Source organism: Canis lupus, chromosome 8 (assembly GCF_048164855.1).
Source record: "Canis lupus baileyi chromosome 8, mCanLup2.hap1, whole genome shotgun sequence".
In the NCBI taxonomy this organism is placed as follows: Eukaryota; Metazoa; Chordata; class Mammalia; order Carnivora; family Canidae; genus Canis; species Canis lupus.
In genome coordinates, this window is record NC_132845.1 from 32,247,793 (window position 1) to 32,272,697 (window position 24,905).

General features: G+C 33.4%; 2 long non-coding RNA genes across 11 annotated transcripts in view; one reads left to right on the plus strand and one right to left on the minus strand.

Moving 5' to 3' along the window:
• LOC140638066 (uncharacterized) overlaps window positions 1-24,905 on the plus strand; it is a 79,020-nt gene that overhangs the window by 21,788 nt on the left and 32,327 nt on the right. The gene's annotated exons all lie outside the window — the stretch shown is intronic.
• Window positions 1-24,905, minus strand: part of LOC140638068 (uncharacterized) — a 56,403-nt gene that overhangs the window by 6,562 nt on the left and 24,936 nt on the right. For 6 of the 7 annotated variants that reach the window (XR_012035252.1, XR_012035249.1, XR_012035248.1 and 3 more), the window contains 2 exons: window positions 16,572-16,679; window positions 8,521-8,677 (listed from right to left, as the gene is read on the minus strand). This is a non-coding gene — a long non-coding RNA (uncharacterized lncRNA). Of the gene's footprint in view, window positions 1-8,520; window positions 8,678-14,490; window positions 14,736-16,571; window positions 16,680-24,905 lie in introns of all 7 variants that reach the window. The other variant, XR_012035251.1, reaches the window with a different exon arrangement.

The following is a 24,905-nucleotide window of genomic DNA, read 5'->3' on the forward strand; positions in this document are numbered from 1 at the left end:
TTCATTGCATTCTCATAGAAATTTTAGAATCAGCTTGAAGCATTTACAAAAATATCTTGTTAGAATTTTTGAGATTGTGTTAAATATATAGATCAATTTGGAGAGAATGAATATGTTAGTAACTGTAGATGATGCAAACTCTGAGCTGAGAGAATGATAGATCTTTCCATTTGTTTATGTCTTTTATGTTTCTCCCAGCAATATTTCATAATTTTCAGTATACAGATATTATGAGCTATATTGTGTTTCCCCAAAATTCATGTATTGAAACCCTCATCCCTAGTATCTTAGAATGTCATTGTATTTGGAGTCAGGGCCTTTAAAGAAGTAATTAAGTTAAAATGAGTGGGCCCTAGTCCAATGTCTGGTGTTCTTATAAGATTAGGACTCCAAACGATGCCTGGATAGTTCAGCGGTTAAGTGCCTGCCTTCGGCCCAGGGCATGATCCTGGAGTCCTGGGATCAAGTCCCACAACGGGCTCCCTGCCTAGGGCCTGCTTCTCTCTCTGCCTATGTCTCTGCCTCTCTCTCTCTCTCTCTGTCTCTCATGAATAAATAAAATCTTAAAAAAAAAAAAAAAAGATTAGGACACAGAGAGCAAAGGTCCCACCACGTGAGCACACAATGAGAAGGCAGCCATCAGCAAACCAAGGAGAGGGCTGACCTACCACTTGACCCCAAATGCTTGAAATCAAAAGACACATCACCCAGGCTAACCAGACCTGAGAACCCACAGCTGATCAATAAATTTGAGAGAGAAATAAATGGTGCCTTGTTGTATGTCAGTAAGTTTTGGGGGATCTTTTTATATAATAAATATTAATTGATATAATTTAGATTGAAAACAGAAATAACAAGAATTATAATAAACTTTAATCAAATTGTAAAGTTCACAAACAATTATGTACTGATAAATTTGAAGGCATAGATAGAATGGAAACATTCCCAGAAAATATAGAGTGTGAAAATGTAATAAAAGAAAATACAAAACTTTAAAAGACCTATGATGAGTAAATAAATATAAATCAACCCAGGGCAAGATGATTATAAATACGAGCTCTATGAAATTTTCAAATAAATTTGTTCCAGGAAGTATAAACATCAGGAAACTCAAGTTTTCATTTGATACAGTAAGTATAATCTTGGCACTATACCAAAGATTGTACTAGGGAAAAAATATTGATTTTATTTATTAATATAAATGGCAAAAATCCAAATATAATTTTTTAAAAAAATTTTACATTGTGATCAGGTAGGATTTTTCCCAAGAACTGAAAAAATAGTTTTATAAATTGTTTATATAAAAATGGTTATATATGATTTTATATGTCTATATCACTAATGTAATTATATCAATACCCTAAAAAGGGGAAAATTATATCATGGTTTCAATATTTGTAAAAAATGTATCTGAAAAATTTCAAAATGTAAGTAAGATTAAAATTCTAAAAACACTAGGAGGAGAATAAAATTTCCTCCTATAGAAAAACTAAATTAAGAGGGTTACAGACACTTAAGACACTTAACAGACATTTAAGGTCAGAAATAAAACATGGATTGCTACTGTCATTTTTGCTGTCCTTTATGGTATTGGATGTTCTGTTTAATACTTTAAGTAAAGAGAAATGTAAATGATTACATTAGTTTGCTGGGGCTGCCATAAGGAATTACCACCAGGACAGCGGCTTAAACAACAGAAACTAGAAACTTACTGTCTCACAGTTCTGGAAGCTGGAAGGTAGTTTCTTCCGAGGGCAGTGAGGGAGAAACTATCCCATTTTCCTGCCCAGCTTCTGGTGAATCACTGGCAGTTGTTGGCATTTTTGGCTTGTAGAAATATCACCCTTCTGCCTTTATCACCCTTCATAGTGTTAACTGTGTGTCTCCAAATGTCCCCTTTTTCCAAGAACAGCAGTCAGTTTGGATTAGGGCCTAATGACCCCCACTTTAACTAATTACATCTGAAAAGACCCCATTTCCAAATAAGGTCAGATTCTGAGATGCTGAGGGTTAAGACTTGAACATAGACTTTTGCGGGGGAGGGGGTGTCACAGTTTAACCTATAACAATGCTATAAATTTGGAAAGTATCATTCACTTTAATGCACATTAAAGGCAAGAGAGAAATAACAGACTTATAAATAAATAAAAGATTTCTGTATGTTTTCCAAATTTGTTGATAATATCTAGGTACCAAAGTTTGACACGTGAATATAAGACATTGCTTGATCTGGGAGGTACAGCCCAGGGAAGCAAACATGATGAGAAATGCAAGTGGCGCAAGAAATAATGTAAATCATTGCTTTTGAGTTATTGCTTCATAAGAACTAACAAAAAGAGCATTTCCTCATTGGATGAATGAGTCTGTTCACATGGAGGAATTTTGTAGAAACTTTGCAACTGGAAGTATGTCTTGAAGCATGTACATACGAGATAAAAGAGATGGAATTTTCTTCCTGGTTGCCTCACATCTGAAGTATCCTGTTGATCAGTGTTTAGCCATTGGTAGCAAAATTTCTCACAGTTCTGATTTGCTTTTCTGGCAAAACAGCTCTTTTACATAATAAAATAAGATGCTAGTGAGAGATATTATTCCTTGAGCTGCAGTGATAATAGGTGAAGAAATAATACCTTAAGTATTAGTAAAGCAACCTTGGCTAGCTAGAAGATTTATCTACTGTATTATAAATTGCTTCTTAAGTTACCGTTTTTTCCCTTTACCTGGTAACATTAGCAGAGCACTAGAAATTGTGCAACCACTAATCTTTTCTGTAAACCATATTGCCCAAATGAATGTGGAAAAATAGTGAGCATCTCATTCAAATAGGGATTTCTAAATATACCAATATATTCCTGAAGCTACATCCTATTGTTATGCTATACATAATCTTTCTGCTTCTTTAAATATTCATATCTAGGGATAGAGATTTTAAAAGGAGGGATTGATGTATCCTGCATCATTCATTAGATACTTTTAGTGTGGGCATTATTTTGAAAATGTCTAACCACCATTCCTTTAACCTTTAATCTGCTGCCATCCTAATATCCCATCTGTTATCATCTTGGAATTATTACCTAAAATAAAACAAACTGAAATAATGAAATAATGAAATAGTGTGCATGCTTTGAGTCAGATCTATTGCCAAAAGCAGTAGTCCAAAGGGATCAGTCCCTTTAGTTCTTTGTTTGCCCGAAAACATAAAGATACAAGATAAAGCTGTGTTTCAATTAAATATCAAACAAAATCAAAGTCATTAGATTAGTGTAGACCACACAGGGTTCTTATGAAGAAACTTTTGAAAAGTGTGTCATGATAAATCCCCTAAAATATATTGACTTTGCCAGCGTTAGTCCACATGGCAGATCTTCCATTCTGCAACCAGCCTATTTCATGTAGAGATTAACCCAGTGATCCTACACTTGAAAGAGAATGCTCTAGGACTTAATTTATATTCAAGCCTCACTGTTCTTTGGGGAAAGGCTGGGTAATCCATACAAATTGCCAAGTGATGAAACCGAGAGCAGAAATGGAAATGACAAAACTGTCACTGAGTTAGCTACCTTTAGAAATAAAACTTAAAAAAAAAAAAAAAGAAATAAAACTTAATAGAAACTGGTTAAAATATGTTACTGTTGACTCCTTATAAATCATGACTTAAAAGAATACATCATTCTCATGATAACATGGAAATTTTTGGCTATTAAATTAATATTTTCTGGTCATAGTCACTGACTTTAAGGCTGCCTAATATTTAATGTTTATAATTAGGTTATACATTTATTTTAAAACTGCAAAGTTTATGTTTAAAATATCATATGGGGTGGGGGCACCTGGGTGGCCTAGTTAGTTAAATGTCTGCCTTCAGCTCAGGTCATGATCCCAGGATCCTGGGATTGAGCTTTGCTTTGGGCTCCCTGCTCAGTGGGAAACCTACTTCTCCCTCTCCCTATACTGCTCCCCCTGCTTGTTCTCTCTCTGTCTCTGTCTCTCTCTCTGTGTACCAAATAAATAAAATCTTAAAAAAAAAAATCACATAGGGAAAAATTCTTCTTAATAAAACAATGAAAAACCAGTAACAATATATCACTGCAATGTGAAATTTATGATTTCATTAAATGAAACTTCCTTTGTGATGGGTCTATATACCATAGTTATATGGTATCTATTTAATATACATAATACGTAGATACAGATAAACAACATCTGATTTTATAAAATGATAACTTTTATATAAAGTTGAAATTATATGAATTACATAAATGAAAAAACAGTTGAATATTGAAAAATCTTGGCATATGAATAGATTAGTATAACTCCAAATATATAGTATGTAAACACAATGATTTTATACTTCTTTTTTTTCTATAGTATCTCTTTTTTTTTAAGATTTTATTCATTTATTCATAAGAAACACAGAGAGAGAGAGGCAGAGACACAGGCAGAGGGAGAAGCAGGCTCCATGCATGGAGCCCGACGTGGGACTCAATCCAGGGTCTCCAGGATTACACCCCAGGCCAAAGGTGGCGTTAAACCACTGGGCCACCAGGGCTGCCCTCTAGAGTATCACTTTCTATGTGACATATACATCCAATGATAAAAATCTCTTATTAAACAATTTTAGAAACATATTTTATCATTCATAACTACTGAGAAAGCATGTGCCAGGTATATGTGAATGTCATAGGATGATAGAAAGATATTCCATTCAACAAATTTAAAATATAGTGGCATAGAAAGATTTACACACAGTGATCTACAAGGTCAGATAATTGGTATCAGGAAGATATAAACAAGGTACTAACAGTAATGGTGAGTGGAATTCCAGGCAGAGGGAATGCTGCACAGAAAAAAAAGTAAGTAATTCCTACGTCCTAGATTCAAGAGTGTCTGGAGACTAGAGTGTGAGTTTGTGTTGGTGTCTGTGTATAGGTAAATAAGCTCATCTGTGTTTATGGAAGTGGAGTTGTAATGAGCTTAGATTTTAAAAAATTTAATTGAAGTTATGGGACTTTCTATAAACCAGTTCCTACAAAAAGCACACCAAGTTGCCACCTCCATTACTTCTGTGAGTTTACAAAACCACATTGAACAGTGGATGCTAAAGTTCCTCTAGTTTCTCAGAAGCTGTAACTGAGCAATCCATCCAAAGGTGTCATAAGTAATTTGTGTACAGACAAGAGACAAACAAAGTAGAACAATAGGTCCCTCTTTTTTGTTCTGTAAATCTATTTAAGTCATCTGTCTCTATGTGTTAGGGCCACGTCCAAAGCTTCTCATGTTTACCAATTGACAGACATTCAGACAGTTGTTAAGGGGAATTAGATGAAATAAGGCTGTGCTATTTGAAATAGAAAACTAGATAACTTTCTTTATATGTCTATTGTGATATAAAATTCTAAAAACTAAATTTCTTAAATAGCAACTATTTATATGGTTACTGATAGAATTAATTTAGTATATTACAGGATTTATAGGATTTAAGTTTGCTTGTTTTTGATTTAGGAAATATGGATTAAAAACACTTAAGTTTATAGAAAATTAGTTTGAAATTAGTTTTTGTGGTTTTTTCATGTTTTATGTTTTCATTTAAATTCTAGTTAGTTATTGGTTTCAGGAATAGAATTTAGTGATTCATCTCTTACATATAGCAGCACCCAGTGCTCATCACAAATGCCCTCCTTAAAACCCATCACCCATTTAGCCCACCTCCCAACCCCCTCCCCTCCAGCAACCCTATTTGTTTTCTCTAGTTAATAGTTTGCCTTCATCTTTCTCTTCTTTGTTCTCTTCCTTCCCCTGTGTTCATCTATTTTGTTTCTTAAATTCCACATATGAATGAAATTGTGATATTTGTCTTTCTCTGCCTTATTTCACTTAGCATAATACACTCTAGCTCCACCCATGTCATTGCACATGACAAGACTTCATTCCATTGTGTATATGTACATCACTTCTTCCTTATCCATTCATAAGTTGATGGACATTTGGGCTCTTTCCCTAATTTGGCCATTAATACTGCTGCTATAAACATTGGGATGCATGTGCCCCTTTTGAATCACTATTTTTGTATCCTTTGGGTAAATACCTAGTAGTACAATTGCTGGGTCATAGGGTAGTTCTATTTTTATCTTTCTGAGGAACCTCCATACTGTTTTCCAGAGTGGCTACACCAGTTTTCATTCCCACAACAGTGTGAGAGGGTTCCCCTTTCTCCACATCTTTGCCAACATCTATTGTTTCTTACATTGTTAAATTTAGCCATTTTGACAGTTGTGAGGTGGTACATAATTGTGATTTTGATTTGTGTTTCCAGGGGATCCCTGGGTGGCGCAGCGGTTTGGCGCCTGCCTTTGGCCCAGGGCGCGATCCTGGAGACCCAGGATCGAGTCCCACATCGGGCTCCCGGTGCATGGAGCCTGCTTCTCCCTCTGCCTGTGTCTCTGCCTCTCTCTCTCTCTCTGTAACTATCATAAATAAATAAAAATTAAAAAAAAATTGATTTGTGTTTCCCTGATGATGAGTGATGTTGAGCATCTTTTCATGTGTCTGTTAGACATCTGTATGTGTACTTTGGAAAAATGTCTGTTCATGTCTTCTGCCCATTTCTTAACTGATTATTTACTTTTTAGCTGTTGAATTTGAGAAGTTCCTTATAGATTTTGGATACTAACCCTTTATCAGACATGTCATTTGCAAATACCTTCTCCCCATCTGTAGATTTCTTTTTAGTTTTGTTGACTGTTTCTTTCACTGTGCAGAAGCTTTTTATGTTGTTGAGATTCCAGGAGCTCAGTTTTGCTTTTGTTTCCCTTGCCTCCAGAGATATGTCTAGCAAGAAGTTGCTGCAGCTGATGTCAGAGAGGTTGCTGCCTGTCTTCTCTAGGGTTTTGATGGTTTCCTCTCTCATATTTAGGTCTTCCACCCATTTTGAATTTACTTTTGTGTATGGCACCAGAAAGTGGTCCAGTTTTATTCTTCTGCATGTTGCTGTCCAGTTTTCCTAACAGAAATTGTTGAAGAGGCTGTCTTTTTCTCATTGGATATTGTTACCATATAGTTGTGGGTTCATTTCTGGGTTCCCTATCATGTTCCATTGATCTGTGTGTCGTTTTTGTGCCAGTACCATACTGTCTTGAGGACTACAACTTTGTAATATAGCTTGAAGTTTGAAATTGTAATACCTCCAGCTTTGTTTTTCTTTCTCAAGATTGCTTTGGCTATTCGGAGTATTTTGTGGTTCCATACAAAGTTTAGGTGTGTTGGTTCTAGCTTTGTGAAAATGCTGGTGGTATTTGATAGGGATTGCACAAATGTGTAGATTGTTTTAGGGGTAGTGTAGAAATTTTAACACTATTTGTTTTTCCATTCCAAGAGCATGGAATGTTTTTCCATTTTTTTTGGTGTCATCTTTGATATCTTTCATAAATGTTCTATAACTTTTAGAGTACAGATCTTTTACCCCTTTGGTTAGGTTTATTCCTAGATATCTTAATGGTTTTTGGTGCAATTTTAAATGGGAATCAGAATTCTCCAAGGCGTCACCTCATTCCTACTGAAGAAAGTGATAAAAGTATAATGTTTTATTCCTTTTCTGACATTATACTCTTTCAGTCTTGCCTTACTGAATTTTTAGATAGACTTTTCTTGTCAAACATTTACTGGCTATATTTTATAATCTCCTAATTATATGATTTTGCTTGAGAGAATTAGAACTATTTAAAAATGTAATACAATTTTAAATTAATAGATTAGTTATAACTTCAAGCTTTGTATATTTTTTATCTATATTTATACTTTATGACCTACTGTATAGTGTGCATACAAAACATCCTTGCTATTACTTGTGTTGCTTACAAAAATAAGCAGTTTAGTTATAAATCAATGTTTCTCTGTTTCGGATTCTGAGCACCTGTCTTTGTATCTTATAGTAAGAACTATAGCTATACTCATTAGGATCTCCAACTTTTGACACAAGAGTGGTTCATTTATTTATGAAAAATATTTTAAAAAAATATTTTGGCCGCTTATTGTGAACTAGACACTGTTTGGACTAATGGAGAGCTAGAGAGATATGAGGCATGCAATAGCTCTGTTCTCATAGAATATATATTGTGTTAAGTGGAAGAAATTGATTTGCCTTATGTTCTTCCTACAGTATGTTGGTATGTTTGGGGGGGAGGGCAAAAGTCTACACACAGAAAGAGAGAGGGAGGGAATTAATATTCAATTTCTTCAGGTTGTTTCATTCATTAATATTTCAACAGCACATTTTGGAATATGTAATAAATTCTAGAGCATATTTTAAACTACTGTTTTCTTGCTTTGTTTGCAGCATGTGCCTTTCTCAATCTGTATTGTAGTTATCTTGTCATACCTCAACGGCGGTGCTCTATTGCTCTGAGGGAGGACTGTGTCCATGTTCTTGGGTCCCTAAGATTCTTTCACATTGACATCAGTTTAGTTGTCCTTAAAAAGCCATTGCTTTCCCATTGCCCTTCAACATTATTAACATTCACTTACCTTCAAAAAAGTCTCTTTCAATTGGCTTATATGTTGTCATTCTTCTCAAAATGATATTTAGACTCTCAAAACTCTCTTCTTAGCTTCCAGTAGTGTGGAACTAAGACTTATTGATCTTCAGATTGGAATCTTGTCCAATATAATTTGTGTTTATTCACTGAAAAATGAAATTAAAATCAATCACTCTGGAAAATTAATATTGGAGTTCCCAGACATACAACTATAGAAAGGTTTGAAACACATACATTTCTGAAATCATCTCACTAAAACCATGAAATAATGTATAACCCTACTATGCTTAAAAGAAAAAAAATTAGCCCTTTACATTTCTCAAAATAGATATTGAATATTTTAAGCAGAACTATCAAAAGTGTATTAGTGAAATTTATAACTTTTCATGTTTAAAAAGAAATTCAGATAGTTTAGTTTATGCAATATTATATGTATATTATATTAAAGTAAAATTATAAGTTATATATGCCATATATACAGTGTAATATAATAATACATATTGATGTATAAGGAACCTAATTGTTAAAGCTAAGATTTACTGTTTATAAAAAAACTCAAGCAACCAGTGTGCCCATCACTCTCTGATATTATCTCTAAATGTAATTAAAGGTCAGAAGGTATGCAGATTAATTGATTTACTTGTTATTTTATGTATTTCTGTCTTTCCAACATCACATTTAAGATTTTACCAGGACAAAAACCTTCACAGATTTAGTCACAATTTAATGCGCTGTACTTAACATGTTGTCTGAGTTCACAAAAGGAGCTCAATAGACATTCAGTCAATGAATTGTAAAATGAATACTTTTATTATGTTTGTAAAATAAAATGTAGCCAATACAAATCCTGAGCATTTATATAAAATATGAAAAGAAAGCAAATATAGGTACATAGTATTACATTAATAGTTTTATTGAGAATTCCTTGTGCAAATGCTTTTCTGAAAAAAACTCAGAATACAAAATGTTTAAATGCAGCATTTGATTAGAAGCAGACAGTCATTTCAGAGTCTCACAGAGATGTCTTTTCTAAAGTCATGACATATAAACAAATGGGAAATAAGCCTCTGGTGCTATTTGTGTGTAAAGTGAAGGAACAAATTGGACACTGAGACAAATGTGAGGCATGGGCAAAAGAGGCAAAAGAGAGAGTAGTTTACGTGTCTGTCAATCTGTGGGGGGCATTAGGAAAATTAACAAGATGATAAATTTGCTTGCTTACTCCATCCTTAATGTCATTTATAGTTAAATTCAATTTTTATTATTTTACCATAGAAGTTCTTGTTTGACCAGAAAGGGGGGGGGAGGTAAATTACTAAAAAAACCCTCTAGATTCGAAAGTTATTTATACATATTCGAAAGTTATTTATACATATCATTGAATACATATTCATTGTATTCATATTTATACAATACAATTGTATACAATATGTATACATTGTATACATATTTATACATATTCGAAAGTTATTTATACATATCATTGAAGAGCAAAACTATCTAAGGACAAGAATTTTTACCAGTTATGTTCCTGAAAAAACAAATGATCATGATGTTTTGCCCTCTAAGTCATTAGTAAACTAATAGTGACTGAAGACATGTTTCTTTTTTTATTCACTATGGATTAAGCTGTTGACTGAAATAGAGGCAGAGAATATCATCAATTAAATTACTAAGTAAATATACCTTTTCATGAACCGGATACAATTTAATTTTGAACACTGAATGAAGAAGAGTTTTATGTTTCCAAATGGTGATCTTTACTCATCATTAAAAAAATAAGTAGGTATTCCATCTTTGACATCAGCTTATTAAATATCAGTGAGTTAGTCATTTGTACATGAAGATGCTAATGCCACACAAAAAAGACCTAGCAAAGGTAAGAATTTAATAAGAGTTTAACCTAATCTTGAAATTCCTGAATAGAGCAAGAAGAGCAAGCATGTACTAGGGACTTCAATCCATAGTAATGAATTATTTGACATTCAAGAATCCATTGAATTCATGGCTAGTCATTTTCATGGCTAGTTTAATAGTTTTCTTTGAACTATATGCCTGTTTTTTAAGGATTTACAAAACCCAGAATTATCCAAAAAATTAGAAAATACTTTATTTAAAAGTAGGTTATAATCTAAATAATGCTTTCAGAAGAAAAAAAAAAACTTTACTCCTCTGAAGTAAAAACTTCTGCAACTTGTAGCAGAGATCTAAAATTTCATTAAACTGGAATATTTTTCCCCCTCAATTTAAAGTGTTAACTCTGCATCAAGATAAAACACCAATATGGGATAGCTGTATTTGAAAATCTAAAGGAAGATTTGATTGAAAATAACGAGTCAGGAGCCTTCACAGGTGAATGAGAATGATTTCCCAGATTGTGTAGAGCTAGAAGAGAGGAAGCCAAGAACAGAAAGGTTAGGGACCTTAGTATGGAATGACCAGGATGAACTGAATCAGTCATGTTAAATTACTGACAAAATTCTTTCATATGTGGAGAGAGGGGAGAGGGGATAGACAAAATGGGTGAAGGGGAGTAGGAGATACAGACTTCCACTTATGGAATGAATAAGTCATGCGGGTAGAAGGTACAGCATAGAGAATATGGTCAAAGATATAATAATAGTGTTGTATGGTGACAGATAGTAGCTATACTTGTGGTGAGCATAGCATAAGGTATAGAGAAGTTGAAATGCTGTGTTGTACATTTGAAACTAATGTAACATTGTGTAAACTCTACTTCAGTTTTTTTTTTTAAAGTGTCAAAGACTCAGAAAAAAACAAAATCGTATATACATTTGGTCAAATCACAATTCCATCCTCAAAAATATTTTATATAAAGATGAATGCTGATATTAAATACATATTTATGATTTGTAATGATAATATTAGGAATATTTTTGTGCATGTACAGAAACAACAAACACTTCAAAGTATTCCTCTTATAAAAATTAATAAACACATTAATATGATTTATGCATTGCATGAGAACTAATACAATTATTTTGCTCTATGTAATATTTCACCATCTTCTTAACATCTATTGAAGTCTTTTGTAAATAATCAAATAATATAAAATATAACTCAGAGAAGCATTTATAATCTACAATATGTATAAAAATTATATATGAAAAGTAATGATTAAAATGGAATGTAAGTGATACATATGCAATGCATATTTAATTTTTTCTAAATATTAAAATTGCTTATTACTCCATAATCACCATTTTCTAGAGGAAATGTTTTTACAATTCAATAAAATTTCATTAAATGGAGGAAGTATGTAATTTGTCATTATTCAAATGAGAAATTTCAATTAAAGCCTAAAGTCAGTATTTAAATCTATTTTAAAAAATCTATTTTAGCTTTAGTAAGAGTTAGTAGCCTGATGTTGCTGACTCATTATGTATTTGGCTATAACTTAAAATGTATGCCCTTCAATTATGTATCTTGCACCTGGAGTATATAGGTTTCCCCCAGATCTGGTTTAGGTCATTTTGAGGAGCACTTTTCTTTGGTGATTGTGATTATTCACCAAATATTTTTTAATTCTTCTTCCTTCTATTTACATGTTAGACTTGCATTTTCTGGCTTTCTCATAGATTATTGTAACTATGTGATTAATAATGGTTAACGAGAATGTTACTTCCAGACTGAACATTTAATTACTTTTTTGAGTCTTTCTAAAACATCTTTGCCATGGCAACTAGCAATGTTTAAGGCTGTGCCTACTCCCATCATCCTGAGAGAATTCTCTTTCTATCTTTGATAAGTATAGTGTGACCAAGAAATAAATTTTTATTATGGTAAGCCACTAAGATTTTGCAATTTTTTTTGTTACAATAGCATAATTCAGCCTATCCTTACTGATGTAGAAATCGGTACCTGGATCGGAGATGCTACTGTAACAATCAATTACAGATGATTTGACAAGCAAAGCAAAAACTATAATTAAAGGGTTGGAGAATGGAATTTGTAATGCAGTGGAAAAACATTGGGTAAACTTTTGCCTGCAATGGTGTTAAAACAAATGTACCTAAGGAGTTATATTCCAAAAGGAGAGGTCAGAATATAAGCAATCTGTTCATTACTATTGTCTGTATTTACAAAACACTACAAGGAAGAGATGAACAAAGAACAATGAAAAGAAATAGAGGGTCTAGAGATTGGGAGAGTAGGTGAGTTAGAATAGGCAACTGCCACTCATCTCTAATGTAAATAGTGTACAATATAAAATACAAGATTTTGAGCAACAAAGTCTGCTTAGCACTTATCCTTTTGCATGGTTGAAATCAGAAGTATAGTAGTTACACTCACTCATATACTCATTGCCAAGATAAATGTAATTTATCACCTGTTTTTCTTAATATCAATTAAAGTAATCATCACTGTGTATGTGCATGACTTTTCTTCTGAAAACTGGCAAGCCCAACACAATGTAAAGTTTTCAAGTTATAGAGAAACGTGTATCTGAACAAATAACAAACGAAAATACTCTGTGAAATTGTTATTACATGGATCTTGGTAGAAGGTAGAATAAGGAGGCTAAGTTTGTGGAATGCACCCCAAGAAATGATAATTTTTGTGACTTAAAACAACCCTCTGCTCAACTTTCTGGATATGGAGCCATACCCAGAATTCATGTAAAGACTATCATCTCTTTCTGACTTCCTGGACTCTGGGTTAGTGTAGGAACTAGATGAACTCCTTGAAAGCAGTGAGGGAGGTAACACATTTTTAGGGTGGGAAGGAGGGTGAGTTTTTGAAAGATAGAAAGGAGGATTAGTAGTTCATTGCTGCAGTTTGCCAAATATCTCTATTCCCCTCCCCTTTTGGGTGAAATGGTGGGATTTTGTTTCTGGTTTTGCTTATGTTTGAATGGGAATATTTGAATAGTTCTGGCCTGTGAATTATATATGAGCATAAGTGATGCATGACATTCCCATGCTAGGCATTTACTTGGCTATTCAAAACCTCAGGAATAACATTTTCTCTGGAATGGCATACAAAATTTGATTGAAGCTTCTCTATCAACCTAGAGAACTAGGTTGGCTGATTAGGGGACTGTCCCTTCTCTACCCATAACTGACTTATAATACACATGTAGCACAAGGAAGAAATATACTTTTGTTGTTTTGTTGAGATTTGGAAGTATTTATGACTGACACATGATCAAGCCTTTGGTAACTGACACAGGGAAGTATGTAAGTTTGGTGAATTCTCCATTCTCAGTGGAGTCAACCTCTCAAAGGCCCACCTAAACCATGAAAATTAAGGCTGCGTGTAGTATGACACAATTTCAGTATGTCCTGTATTATTGAAGAGGAAATGGGTGAGGATACCAGGTTTCCTTATGTTGTGTTCCCAAATGTGGTTTGGTGGCTTATTATGGCTGGTATTACTATGAAGGAAAGTTTTAGTAAACTACAGAATTTATGAACTGGGAAAACCAGGATCCTCATAGTATTTGTGACAGAATTAGATTCTGACCAATAACCTCCTGGTTTAGTCATTATGACTTGTCATTTATAAGTTGAGGCTTCTCATTTTATGATTAAAGAGGTTGAGTTACTTTCTTCCCTAAGTATTTAGTAGATTACAGAGTATAATCTTAGGACTGTCAAACACCTACGTAAGATTAACTATAGATCTAAAAGTACACCAACCAGGTAGTCTTTAATAAGATCTTTAATAAAAACTTTTAAGTCATAGAATAAATTTAAGTGCAAGAAAAATGTTCCAAACCTATAGGTATATCTACTAGAAAAGTTTCCTATGTCTTAAGTATAATTTAGGAATTCTAGTAGATTAAAAAAAAATCCTCAGACTAACAGGAAATTATAGAAGTTTGGCCAAATTAAACAACATTCTTACTCTTGGTATGACCTTTTTTTGCAACACATTTAAAAATAAAATAAGATTAAAAAAGGAAAACAAATCTGAGTCTGATTAGAAAAGTCACCTATTTCAATTTCACTCTTCACCCTACTTAAGGGATAATTTGATAAGAAGTTGCAATTGCAGAGTGAGATGGATAGGATGCTGGATCATTTTGGAACATTTTGAAAGAGCAGAATATCAGTTTGTTTTTTTCTGCCATTTTTGCTTGAGGAAACATCATTTCTTGTTAGGTCATTGTCCATAGTGCTGGGCCAGTTTAGGCTAATGATGTTCACTCCCAACTGGGCCGTCATTACTACAACAATCCTGGGAGAGGAAGTGGATAACAAGTACTCTTAAGCTGAAGAATTTTTAACCTCCTTTCAATAATAGTTTCTATAAACTCCTACATGTTTTACATAGCATAACAATATGATTCATGAATTTGACAGGAATTCACAAAATTACAAAATCATTATTTTAAACTAAATTTTAGGGCAATAGAATAAAACTGTTAGCTAACCCCAATGTTATCCCATGTTTACATGAACAAATCAGATTTTGCCAAATAAAAGAAGAAATGTGAAAGGGTCAGGAGGTTTTTCTGTGTAGTGTTTGGTGGAAGCTCTAATGATGGCAGTTACTCAAGAGCAATTTCTGCAAGGAAGGAGATTACTTGTATACACTACCAAGATTTCTGTTTGTTAGGTTTTCCAGATAAATAAATAAATAAAATCATCCTTCCAGGCTATAAAAGGATAAAATTCAAAGCAGAAATGATAAAGGCACACTGCTTGTATTCAGAACCAGCAATAATTCAGGTGGGGAGAAAAAAATGAGTTTTGGTACCTGAAAATAACTTAAAACTCTGAAGAACAAATATTGCACATGTGGAACTTACTTAAATTTTAACAACAAAAACAAAGTAAAAACATTGGTAGGAGAAACAGTCAGCAAGATTGTCTCTAGAGTCATGATTCCTCTTTAGAAAAACAAAAGTACTTGGTTTAGCATTGAAATAATTTGGCTTTTAACACAAAGATGAAATATAACCTTTGATTTCCAGATCTCCTAACTACCTGGGTAAGAAATTAATGTATTGCATTATCTGAGAAAATTCTTCTGAAGTGTATTCTACTGAATAGAGTGACATTTTATGATTTATTTTGATTCTTTGATTAAAAATAGGCATGTATGATCTTATGGATTTTATCTTATTTATGTTATTCAGCTTAACATATCAGATACTGATAAAATACCAATTGATAAATTATCTGGGATACTTATTTTTTATACTTAATTTCTCCAAGAAATAATTCTTTACAAATATGTAAAGAACTAAATTTATAGTCTTTGTGGGCAAAGACTATATTTACCTGTTTTTTTTGGGCTGATCAAGGTTGTATGTGTTCAGGACAATAGCCTGTCAGGTATACATGTTAGGGTCTCTCTGGGGCTAAACTTGCCAGAATGTTTATCCAATAATTAAAAAATACTTTCAGCTACATTAAATCATTCTTTTTAATTTTATTTGAAGGCCTTCTCCTAATTTGTAAATTTAAGTATACTATTATATTTTTGGGAGTTCAGAAACAGAATTAAGGTATGTCAATTAACTTATCCATTCAAAAATTGCTTATTGAGACTAGGGCACCATGCCAGCTAGGAAAATCATTCTCAACAAGAAAGACATGGAGCCTGGATTCCAGGAAAATCATTATCAAGAAAGACATAGACCTTACAGTCTGATTGAGGAAATACACAATTGCAATCATCATCATCATCATCATCTTCATCATCATCATCACCATCACCATCATCACACAAATTTATATTTAATTGTGATAAGGTACTGGGAGGCATATGAAAGGAAATTTCCACGTTAAATATTTCTTTAAGAGAAATTTTGTTTATGCTGGAAATCTGACTGTGGACTTTTTTGATTAAAAAAAATGTGGAGTATACCAGGAAAAGAAACCATCATGTTTTTGGAAATGAAATAAATCATGACAGTGTTGTAGAAAACTCTGCTTACCTTATTAGTAAATGGGGAGAAAAAGAAGTGGTATTTAAAATTTGTAAATAGGTACTCCAAAGAAATTCAGAATGCTATCCTTTCATGCTGGGAATGAGAAAATTTGCATGAGAAAAATAATTACTTACTAAGCATTAGGTATCTTTCTACCCCATCTCAACCCAGGAAGTATCAAGAGCTAATGGACTCATTTCTCTTTCAGAACAGGCTGCTTATGACCATGTAGATGTCTTCAACTGGTGGGGAAAATAAACAAACAAAGATTTAATTCCAAGTTTCTACTTAGATGTATATATTCTAAGTAGAACTGTGAGTGTAGGTGTGCATGTGTGTGCATGCACACACATGTGTACAGGCACACAACACATATGCACATGTCCACACATGCAGGTTTGGGGAAACAGAAGCCTCTATGTCTTAGATGCTGCCTTTTTCTCTTCCACATTACATAGAAACACAGGCAGAAGAAAGCTGAAGGTGGGGATTTCCTCTATATGAGAGTTAAATTTCTCATCCTGACATTAAAAAAAAAAAATCAAATTTTGACTACTTTATAATAAACCTCCTTGTTTTTTTTTCTTCTTTCTTCTGCTATAACATGATGATTCCCTATGCTAGGATAGAATACAATAGCCTCAATTCAAATTTTTTTGGTTCACTATCTATTTATAATAACCACAAATTTGATATGGGATTTAAAGATGTACATCACAATAGACTTCTCTTTTACATCTAGACTCAGTGGAGATCTGCATCTCAATTATCTTAAATGGGACTTTAAACTTAGGTATTTTAGCTAAGTCCATATTCACTTGAAATAACCATTTCCTCAATCAATTTATATTGCTTATTTTCTCCATACATTTGAATCCCCACTAGATTATAAACTAATTTGTATGTTTACTTTGCTCTGCTCTTTGCATATGTTAGATGCTCAATGAATAATTTCTAAACATTCCCAAATGTAACTCAGTTGTACAATTCTTTCCCATGTAAGACCACACTATTACTCAGGTTTCATACTCTTACTCAGGTTTCATTCAAGGGTATTCTTTATGTGTGTTTAGGGAAATATGCTATATATAGATCTCAGCATTAATTATATTTATATAGAAGAATCTATTCATGTAAATAATGGATAAAGGTTTACTCCCAGTTTCCTTTTTCTCTACAATGGTTATTCTCATAAAAAAAAAAAAAAAAAAAAAAAGACTTGAAAAAGTAGAGAAGCAGTGAGGTTAAATGTAACAATAATGAGATTCCATATGCACAAGTTGACTTGTTAAGATTTTTTTAAAAAATTTTTTGACTTGTTAAGATTTTAAAGACTGATTGTTAGGTATTACCAAAAAGACAGAGAATTTTATGATGCATGGCTTCATTAGTCCTTTATGTGACATGTTGAATGTTAGATTTGTAGTGACCAAAATGTTTCTAATAGTACATCCAATATTTGAGAAAAAGTCAATTCATTAGGTCAACTATTCAATCCAGTTACTTCTATACGTGATTATAAGACTTTAAATAAAATTGAACAAAAAGTCATCTTCCCATAGAGTTCTCAAAAAACTGTCCAAAGTCTCAGTATTTGAACTGGGTGCTAAAAAAATAATGAAGCATCTTGATAGGGATTGCATTAAATGTGTAGATTGCTTTGGGTAGTATAGACATTTTAACAATATTTTTCTAATCCATTAGCATAGAATGACTTTTCATTTCTTTGTGTCATCTTCATTTCTTTCTTCAGTGTTTTATAGTTTTCAGAGTACAGGTCTTTGACTTCTTTGATTAGATTTATTCCTAGGTCAACCTATGTTTTTTTGGTGCAGGTGGAAATGAGATTGATTCCTTAATTTTTCTTTCTGCTGCTTCATTATTGGTGTATAGAAATGCAACAGATTTCTGTACATTGATTTTGTATTTGGCAACTTTACTGAATTTGTTTATCAGTTTTAGCAATTTTTGGCTGTAATCTTTCAGGTTTTCCATGTACAATATCATGTCATCTGCAAATATTGAAAGTTTGGCTTTTCCCTTGACAATTTAGATGCCTTCTATTTCTTTTCGTTGTCCAATTGCTGTAGCTAGACTTTCTATTGCTATGTTAAATAGCAGTGGTAAGAGTAGACATCCCTGTCTTGTTCCTGACCAGAGAGGAAAGGTTCTCAGTTTGTCCCCATTGCAGATATTAGCTGTGGGTTTTCATATATGACCTTTATGATGTTGAGGTATGTTCCCTCTATCTCTACTTTTTTGAGGGTTTTTATCATGAATGGATGCTGTGCCTTGTCAAATGATTTTTTTTTTGGCATCTATTGAAAAGATCATATGGTTCTTATTCTCTCTCATTAATGTGATATATCACATTGATTGATTTGTAAATATTGGACAATGCTTGCAGCCCAGGAATAAATCTCACTTGATTGTGGTGAATGATTCCTCTAATGCACTATTTAATTTGATTTATAGTATTTTATTGAGAATTTTTACGTCTGTGTTCATCAGGAATATTGGCTTATAGTTCTTTTTAATAGAGTCTTTGTCTGGTTTTGGTATCAGGGCAATGCTGGCCTCATAGAATGGAATTTGAAGTTTTCCTTCCCTTTCTATTTTTTGGAATAGTTTAAAAATAATAGATATTAACTCTTCTTCAGATGTTTGGTAGAATTTGCCTGTGAAGTGATTAATTCTGAACTTTTGTTTGTTGCAATCCCTGGCAAAACACCAAAAAGATTTTTCATAGAGCAACAGCAAACAATCCTAAAATTTGTGTGGAATCACAAAAGATTTAAAATCACCAAAGCAATAATGAAAAAGAAAAACAAAGCTGAAGGCAGCACAACTCTGGACTTGAAGTTATGTTACAAAGCTGTAGTGATCAAGACAGTATGGTACTGGCAAAACAATAGAACAGAATAGAAAACCCAGAGATGAACCCACAATTATATGGCCAATTAATCTTCAATAAATCAGAAAGGAATATCCAGTGGGAAAAAAGTCTCTTTAACAAATGGTATTGAGAAAACTGAATAGCAGTACAAAAAAGAATGAAACTGGACCAGTTTTTTGTACCATACCTAAAAAAAAGTCAAAATGGATGAAAGACCTAAATGTGAGACTTGAAACCATAAAAATCCTAGAGGAGAGCACAGGCAGTAACTTTATTGAAATAAGCCATACTGACTTCTTTCTAGACATGTCTCCCAAGTCTAGGGAAACAAAGGTAAAAATGAACTATCAGTACTTCATCAACATAAAAAGCTTCTGCACAATGAAGGAAACAGTCAACAAAACTACAAGGAAATCTACAGATGGGGAGAAGGTATTTTCAAGTGACATATCTGATAAAAGGTTAGTATCCAAAATCTATAAAGAACTTTCAAACTAAACACCCCAAAAAATAATCAGTTAAGAAATGGGCAAAAGACATGAACAGACATTTTTCCAAAGAACACATACAGATGTCTAACAGACACATGAAGAGATGCTCAACATCACTCATCATCAGGGAAACACAAATCAAAATCACAATTATGTACCACATCACAACTGTCAAAATGGCTAAATTTAACAATGTAAGAAACAACAGATGTTGGCAAAGATGTGGAGAAAGGGGAACCCTCTCACATTGTTGTGGGAATGAAAACTGGTGTAGCCACTCTGGAAAACAGTATGGAGGTTCCTCAAAAAGTCAAAAATAGAGCTACTCTACAACCCAGCAAGTGCACTACTAGGTATTTACCCAAAGGATACAAAAATAGTGATTCAAAAGGGGCACATGCATCCCAATGTTTATAGCAGCAGTATTAACAATAGCCAAATTATGGAAAGAGCCCAAATGTCCATTGACTGATGAATGGTTAAAGTAGTAGTATATGTATACAATGGAATATTACTCAGCCATCAAAAAGAAAGAAATCTTGCCATTTGCAGTGATGTGAATGAAGCTAGTATTATGCTAAGTGAAACAAGTCAGTCAGAGAAAGACAAATATATGATTTCACTCATGTGGAATTTAAGAAACAAAACAGATGGACAAGGGGGAAAGGGGAAGAAAAAAGAGAAGGAGGCAAATCATAAGAGACTTTTAACTATACAGAACAAATTGAAAGTTGCTGGAGGAGAGGTGGGTGGGGGATGGGCTAAATGAGTAATGGGTGTTAAGGAGGGCATGTGTGATATGTATGGAGTGTTGATATAGAAGTGATGAATTTCTAAATTCTACTCCCAAAACCAAATTTATATTACATGTTAACTCACCAGAGTTTAAATAAAAAACCTGAAAAAAATAAAAAATGAAAATAAATAAATAAAAACCCTGAAACAACAAAAAATATTATATTTTAATAGTATTTTTAGAACAAATATGCTAACAGAAGAATAATTTATATTAAAAAAAGAATATATTTATATAAAACTCAGTACAGGGGGGGATCCCTGGGTGGCTCAGCAGTTTAGCACCACCCCAACGCCTGATCCTGGAGACCGGGATCGAGTCCCCACATCAGGCTCCCTGCATGGAGCCTGCTTCTCCCTCTGACTGTGTCTCTGCCAATCTCTGTCTCTCTGTGTCTCTCATACAAAATAAATAAATAAAATAAATAATAAATAAATAAAATTTAAAAAAAAAATAAAACCAGACACAGTGTAAACAAATTGTCAAGCTGACTGCATTGTTCAAAAGAAGATGAAAATCTGGGCTCAGTGGTCTGCTTGCCTGCCACAATGTATATAAACCCAGCCCTATGACTGGCTACATGCCTCATAGCTTTGGACAAGTTCTTCTGCTTCAACTTCCTCATCTCTAAAATCAAAATGGTGTTTACATTAAGCTACAGGGGTTTGGTAAAAATTAATGAATTAATATGTGAGAAGTTCTTGGAGCTGTGCCTGGAATATTCCAAGAAGTCAATAAATGTTTGTTATGAAGATGATGGTGGGTATGATGATGATGAAGATCTTTAGAAACATTAAAGTGTGGAGGAAACATTCTTTTGTTCATTTAAACTCTATAGTCAAATAATTTTCTGTGATACATTTCACTCTATAATTAGAACTTACGGTTTTGCACTTGCATTCTCCTTCTATTAGCCAGTACTAATCTCATTCCATTTCTGATATCTCTCTGGGTGGGCCACTGTTTTTGTAAAAAACACCATGTGTCTTGTCTCCCCTTAAAGTTCAAGCTCATAGAAACTGGGATCTCTTTATTTCTTTTGTAAACATGAATCCTATTATATACCTAGTAGGTACTTAATGAACAATCAAAAAAAAAATAACCCCACTATTTGTGACTACTTAGTCATTCTAGGTCATCTTAGGTAATGAAATGGATGCAAACAAATGATCTTATATATTTTAAATACCATGACTTAACATAAGTACACATAGCATAACCTGCCTGAGTTTCATATATCTTGACAAATCGAGTCAACTGATACTTATTTTAAAATACTACAAATTACAAGCCCTCAGTGAACAAAATTTCAGAAATGTTCATTTTGATTGGGCACAAGAAAGAAAGGGCATAACTTAGAAATGAAATCTGTAGTTGAGGTTAATCGTGACTTGTGAGGAAATATTTCATAAGTAAATGTCTATTTCATACTATTTTATCTATTCTGGATGTGGAAGCTGTGAGTTTTAAGTCCAACAAAGCAAACAAACCACCACCACCACCACCACCAACAACAACAACAACAACAAAAACATCAACCAAAGAAAAGAGAAAGAGATATTTCTTGAAAGAAAAAAATCTGGACCACTTTGGCTTCAAACATTTCATTGCTCATTTATTTGATTATTGGCCTAAACTTAAGTAAAATTTCAAATAAAATAGCTTTTCTTCATATCAGTTTTTGGGCTACAAATGAGGACACAAAGTAATAAATATTCGGGGAGTTTTGCCCTCAAATCTATCATTTTTCTAGTGTCTGTTGCACACAAAGTTTATAGCCACGTGTCCAACTGTATTTCAATATTTTCAGTCAAGAAATCTTGAAATTTATATTTAATTCATTTACTTAATCATTTATTGATTCTGTATCAAAGCTTTACTCCACATAAGACTTGAAAGTGGAACTAAAATCTATTTTCTTAATTGGACCTTCAGTACCTATCTTAGTAGAAAGGGATCCTGGATACATATGCTGAATCAATCAATTAAACGATAAAAGATGTTATGTAATATCTTCATTGTAATTAGGAAACAACTGAAGACCTTGCACATTACCTTGTTAAAGGTAATTTAAATGAAATTACCTGATTAGTATTGAAAAGCAAAAAGTTCATCAGAATTTAGGCACAGATGATCTTAATTTTCAAATTTGTTCATCAGACTCTGACTCTGGATTGATTAGGCATCTTCTTGTGCACACACACACACACACACACATACACACACCCTTCTTTCCAGGCATACATAACAAGAACATCCATGCCTAATTTATTTATAATATGATATTTGAGAATTGAAGTACTTGGCTTCATATTCCAGGTGTGACATTTCCATCACTGTAGAATCCTGAGCTCATTTTTTTGTTTTTGCTTTTTTTTTAGTTTTTAATTTTTAAAATTTTTAATTTAAAAAAATACTTTATTTGAGATAGAGTAAGAATAAGAGAGAGAGAGAGAGAGAGAAAACATGAGTGCATGAGCAAGGGGGCAGAGGGAGAGAGAGCTCTCCACTGCGCAAGGAACCCAATGCAGGATTGTATCCCAGGACACGAGGATCATGACCTGAGCCAAAGGCAGATGCTTAACCATCTGAGCCGCCCAGGTGACATGCCTTCCCCTTTTTAAATCTAATGTTTCATTTAAATATCTGTAAAAGTGTCAATAATAATGATGTCCTTCTCATGGAATTATCTAAAGGATTGAGTGGAATGATCCAACTTGAAAGGGCCAGTATCATGTTTGACAAATAGTGGTTATTCAGTAAATGATAGCTGCTATTAATATTGTGGCTATTATGATTGTTCTACATACAGTAAAAATGTCCTTACTAGCTTCCAAAGTTAGACAACCCTAAATCTCATCTGCTAAATCTCAAATAATATCATGGGGCAAGAGTTCCCTGAGTCAAGAATACTCAGTATGTTTTCCTTGAATCAGCAATAGCTGTAGTTTATCATGGTTCAGAAACCTGTGGCTTAGTAGTCAACAACCAGTCACAATACCTTCAATATATGATCATGTAGAAACAGCAACAACAACAACAAAACAGAGACAGGCAGGATAATTGCAGTATTAAACACCATTTGGAGGTGAATAGAAGATACACAACATGCAAATTTCAGTGTTGAACTGCATATGTCCTATTTATCTGGACTGCGATATCAAAAATTCTCTGCCCTAGCTGGCCAGGACATGAATTCTGCATTCTGTATATGTTTATCTCTCTTTCTGTTCTCTGAAAGGATCTATTTTGATAAGTTTATCTATGGCCAGATCTCAGAGAAGTGAGGTGGGGTCCTTAAAGCTTTATCAGAACTCTTCTTATTCTTGTCTATTTAAGAACTGGGGATTTGCTTAGGGCTGGGCAATGCCCACGTTGCCAGATTAAGGTATCTCTGGAAGTATGACTCCCTTAAAACTCAGTTCGATTCCACTCGTTCCAATTGTTGGAAACTCCACAAACTACAAGCAGGAACCTCACATCTTTGTTACAGTCCTTGTTCTCGAATCTCCTTTGCCTTACAGGGACATAGCCACATCAGCTTATTTTGTATTTTTTATTAAGTATTTTCACATTATAGCTTTTTATATCTTTTAACTTTTAGTTTAACTACTTTCTTATATTTAATATGGACTTACTTTAGACAGTATATAGTGAGATCTTTTTTTTCTTTTTTTTTAAAAGTTCTATTTATTTATTCACGAGACACACAGAGAGAGAGGCAGAAACACAGGCAGAGGGAGAAGCAGGCTCCATGCAGGCAACCTGATGTGGGACTGGATCCCATGATCTGGGATCTTGCCCTGAGCTGAAGGCAGCCGCTCAACCACTGAGCCACCCAGGTGCCCTGGGATCTTCATTTTTTGAATCAATTTTTTCAATCTCTACTTCCAAATTGAAATTTTTATACACCCTAATCTAATGATTGATTTGGTTGGATTTAATTCTACATCTAGCTAAATATGGTTATTTTCCTATTTATTTTTAGTGTTTTTCTATTCCTTTCTTGCCTTCATTGGGACTATTTTTATGCTTCCATTTTATTTCAACCATTGCTTATAAGTTACAACTTCTTTTTTACTTGTTTGTTTACTTGTTAATTTCGTTTTATTTTGTTTTTGATGGTTGCTTCAGAATCTATAGTGTGCATAATGAACTTATCACATCTACTTTTAAATGATATTATATTGCTTCAGTTATAGTGGAAGGACTTATTATAACACTGTAATTTCATTCCTACCTCCCATTCTTCATGCTATTTTTCTTATATATTTTATTTCCACAT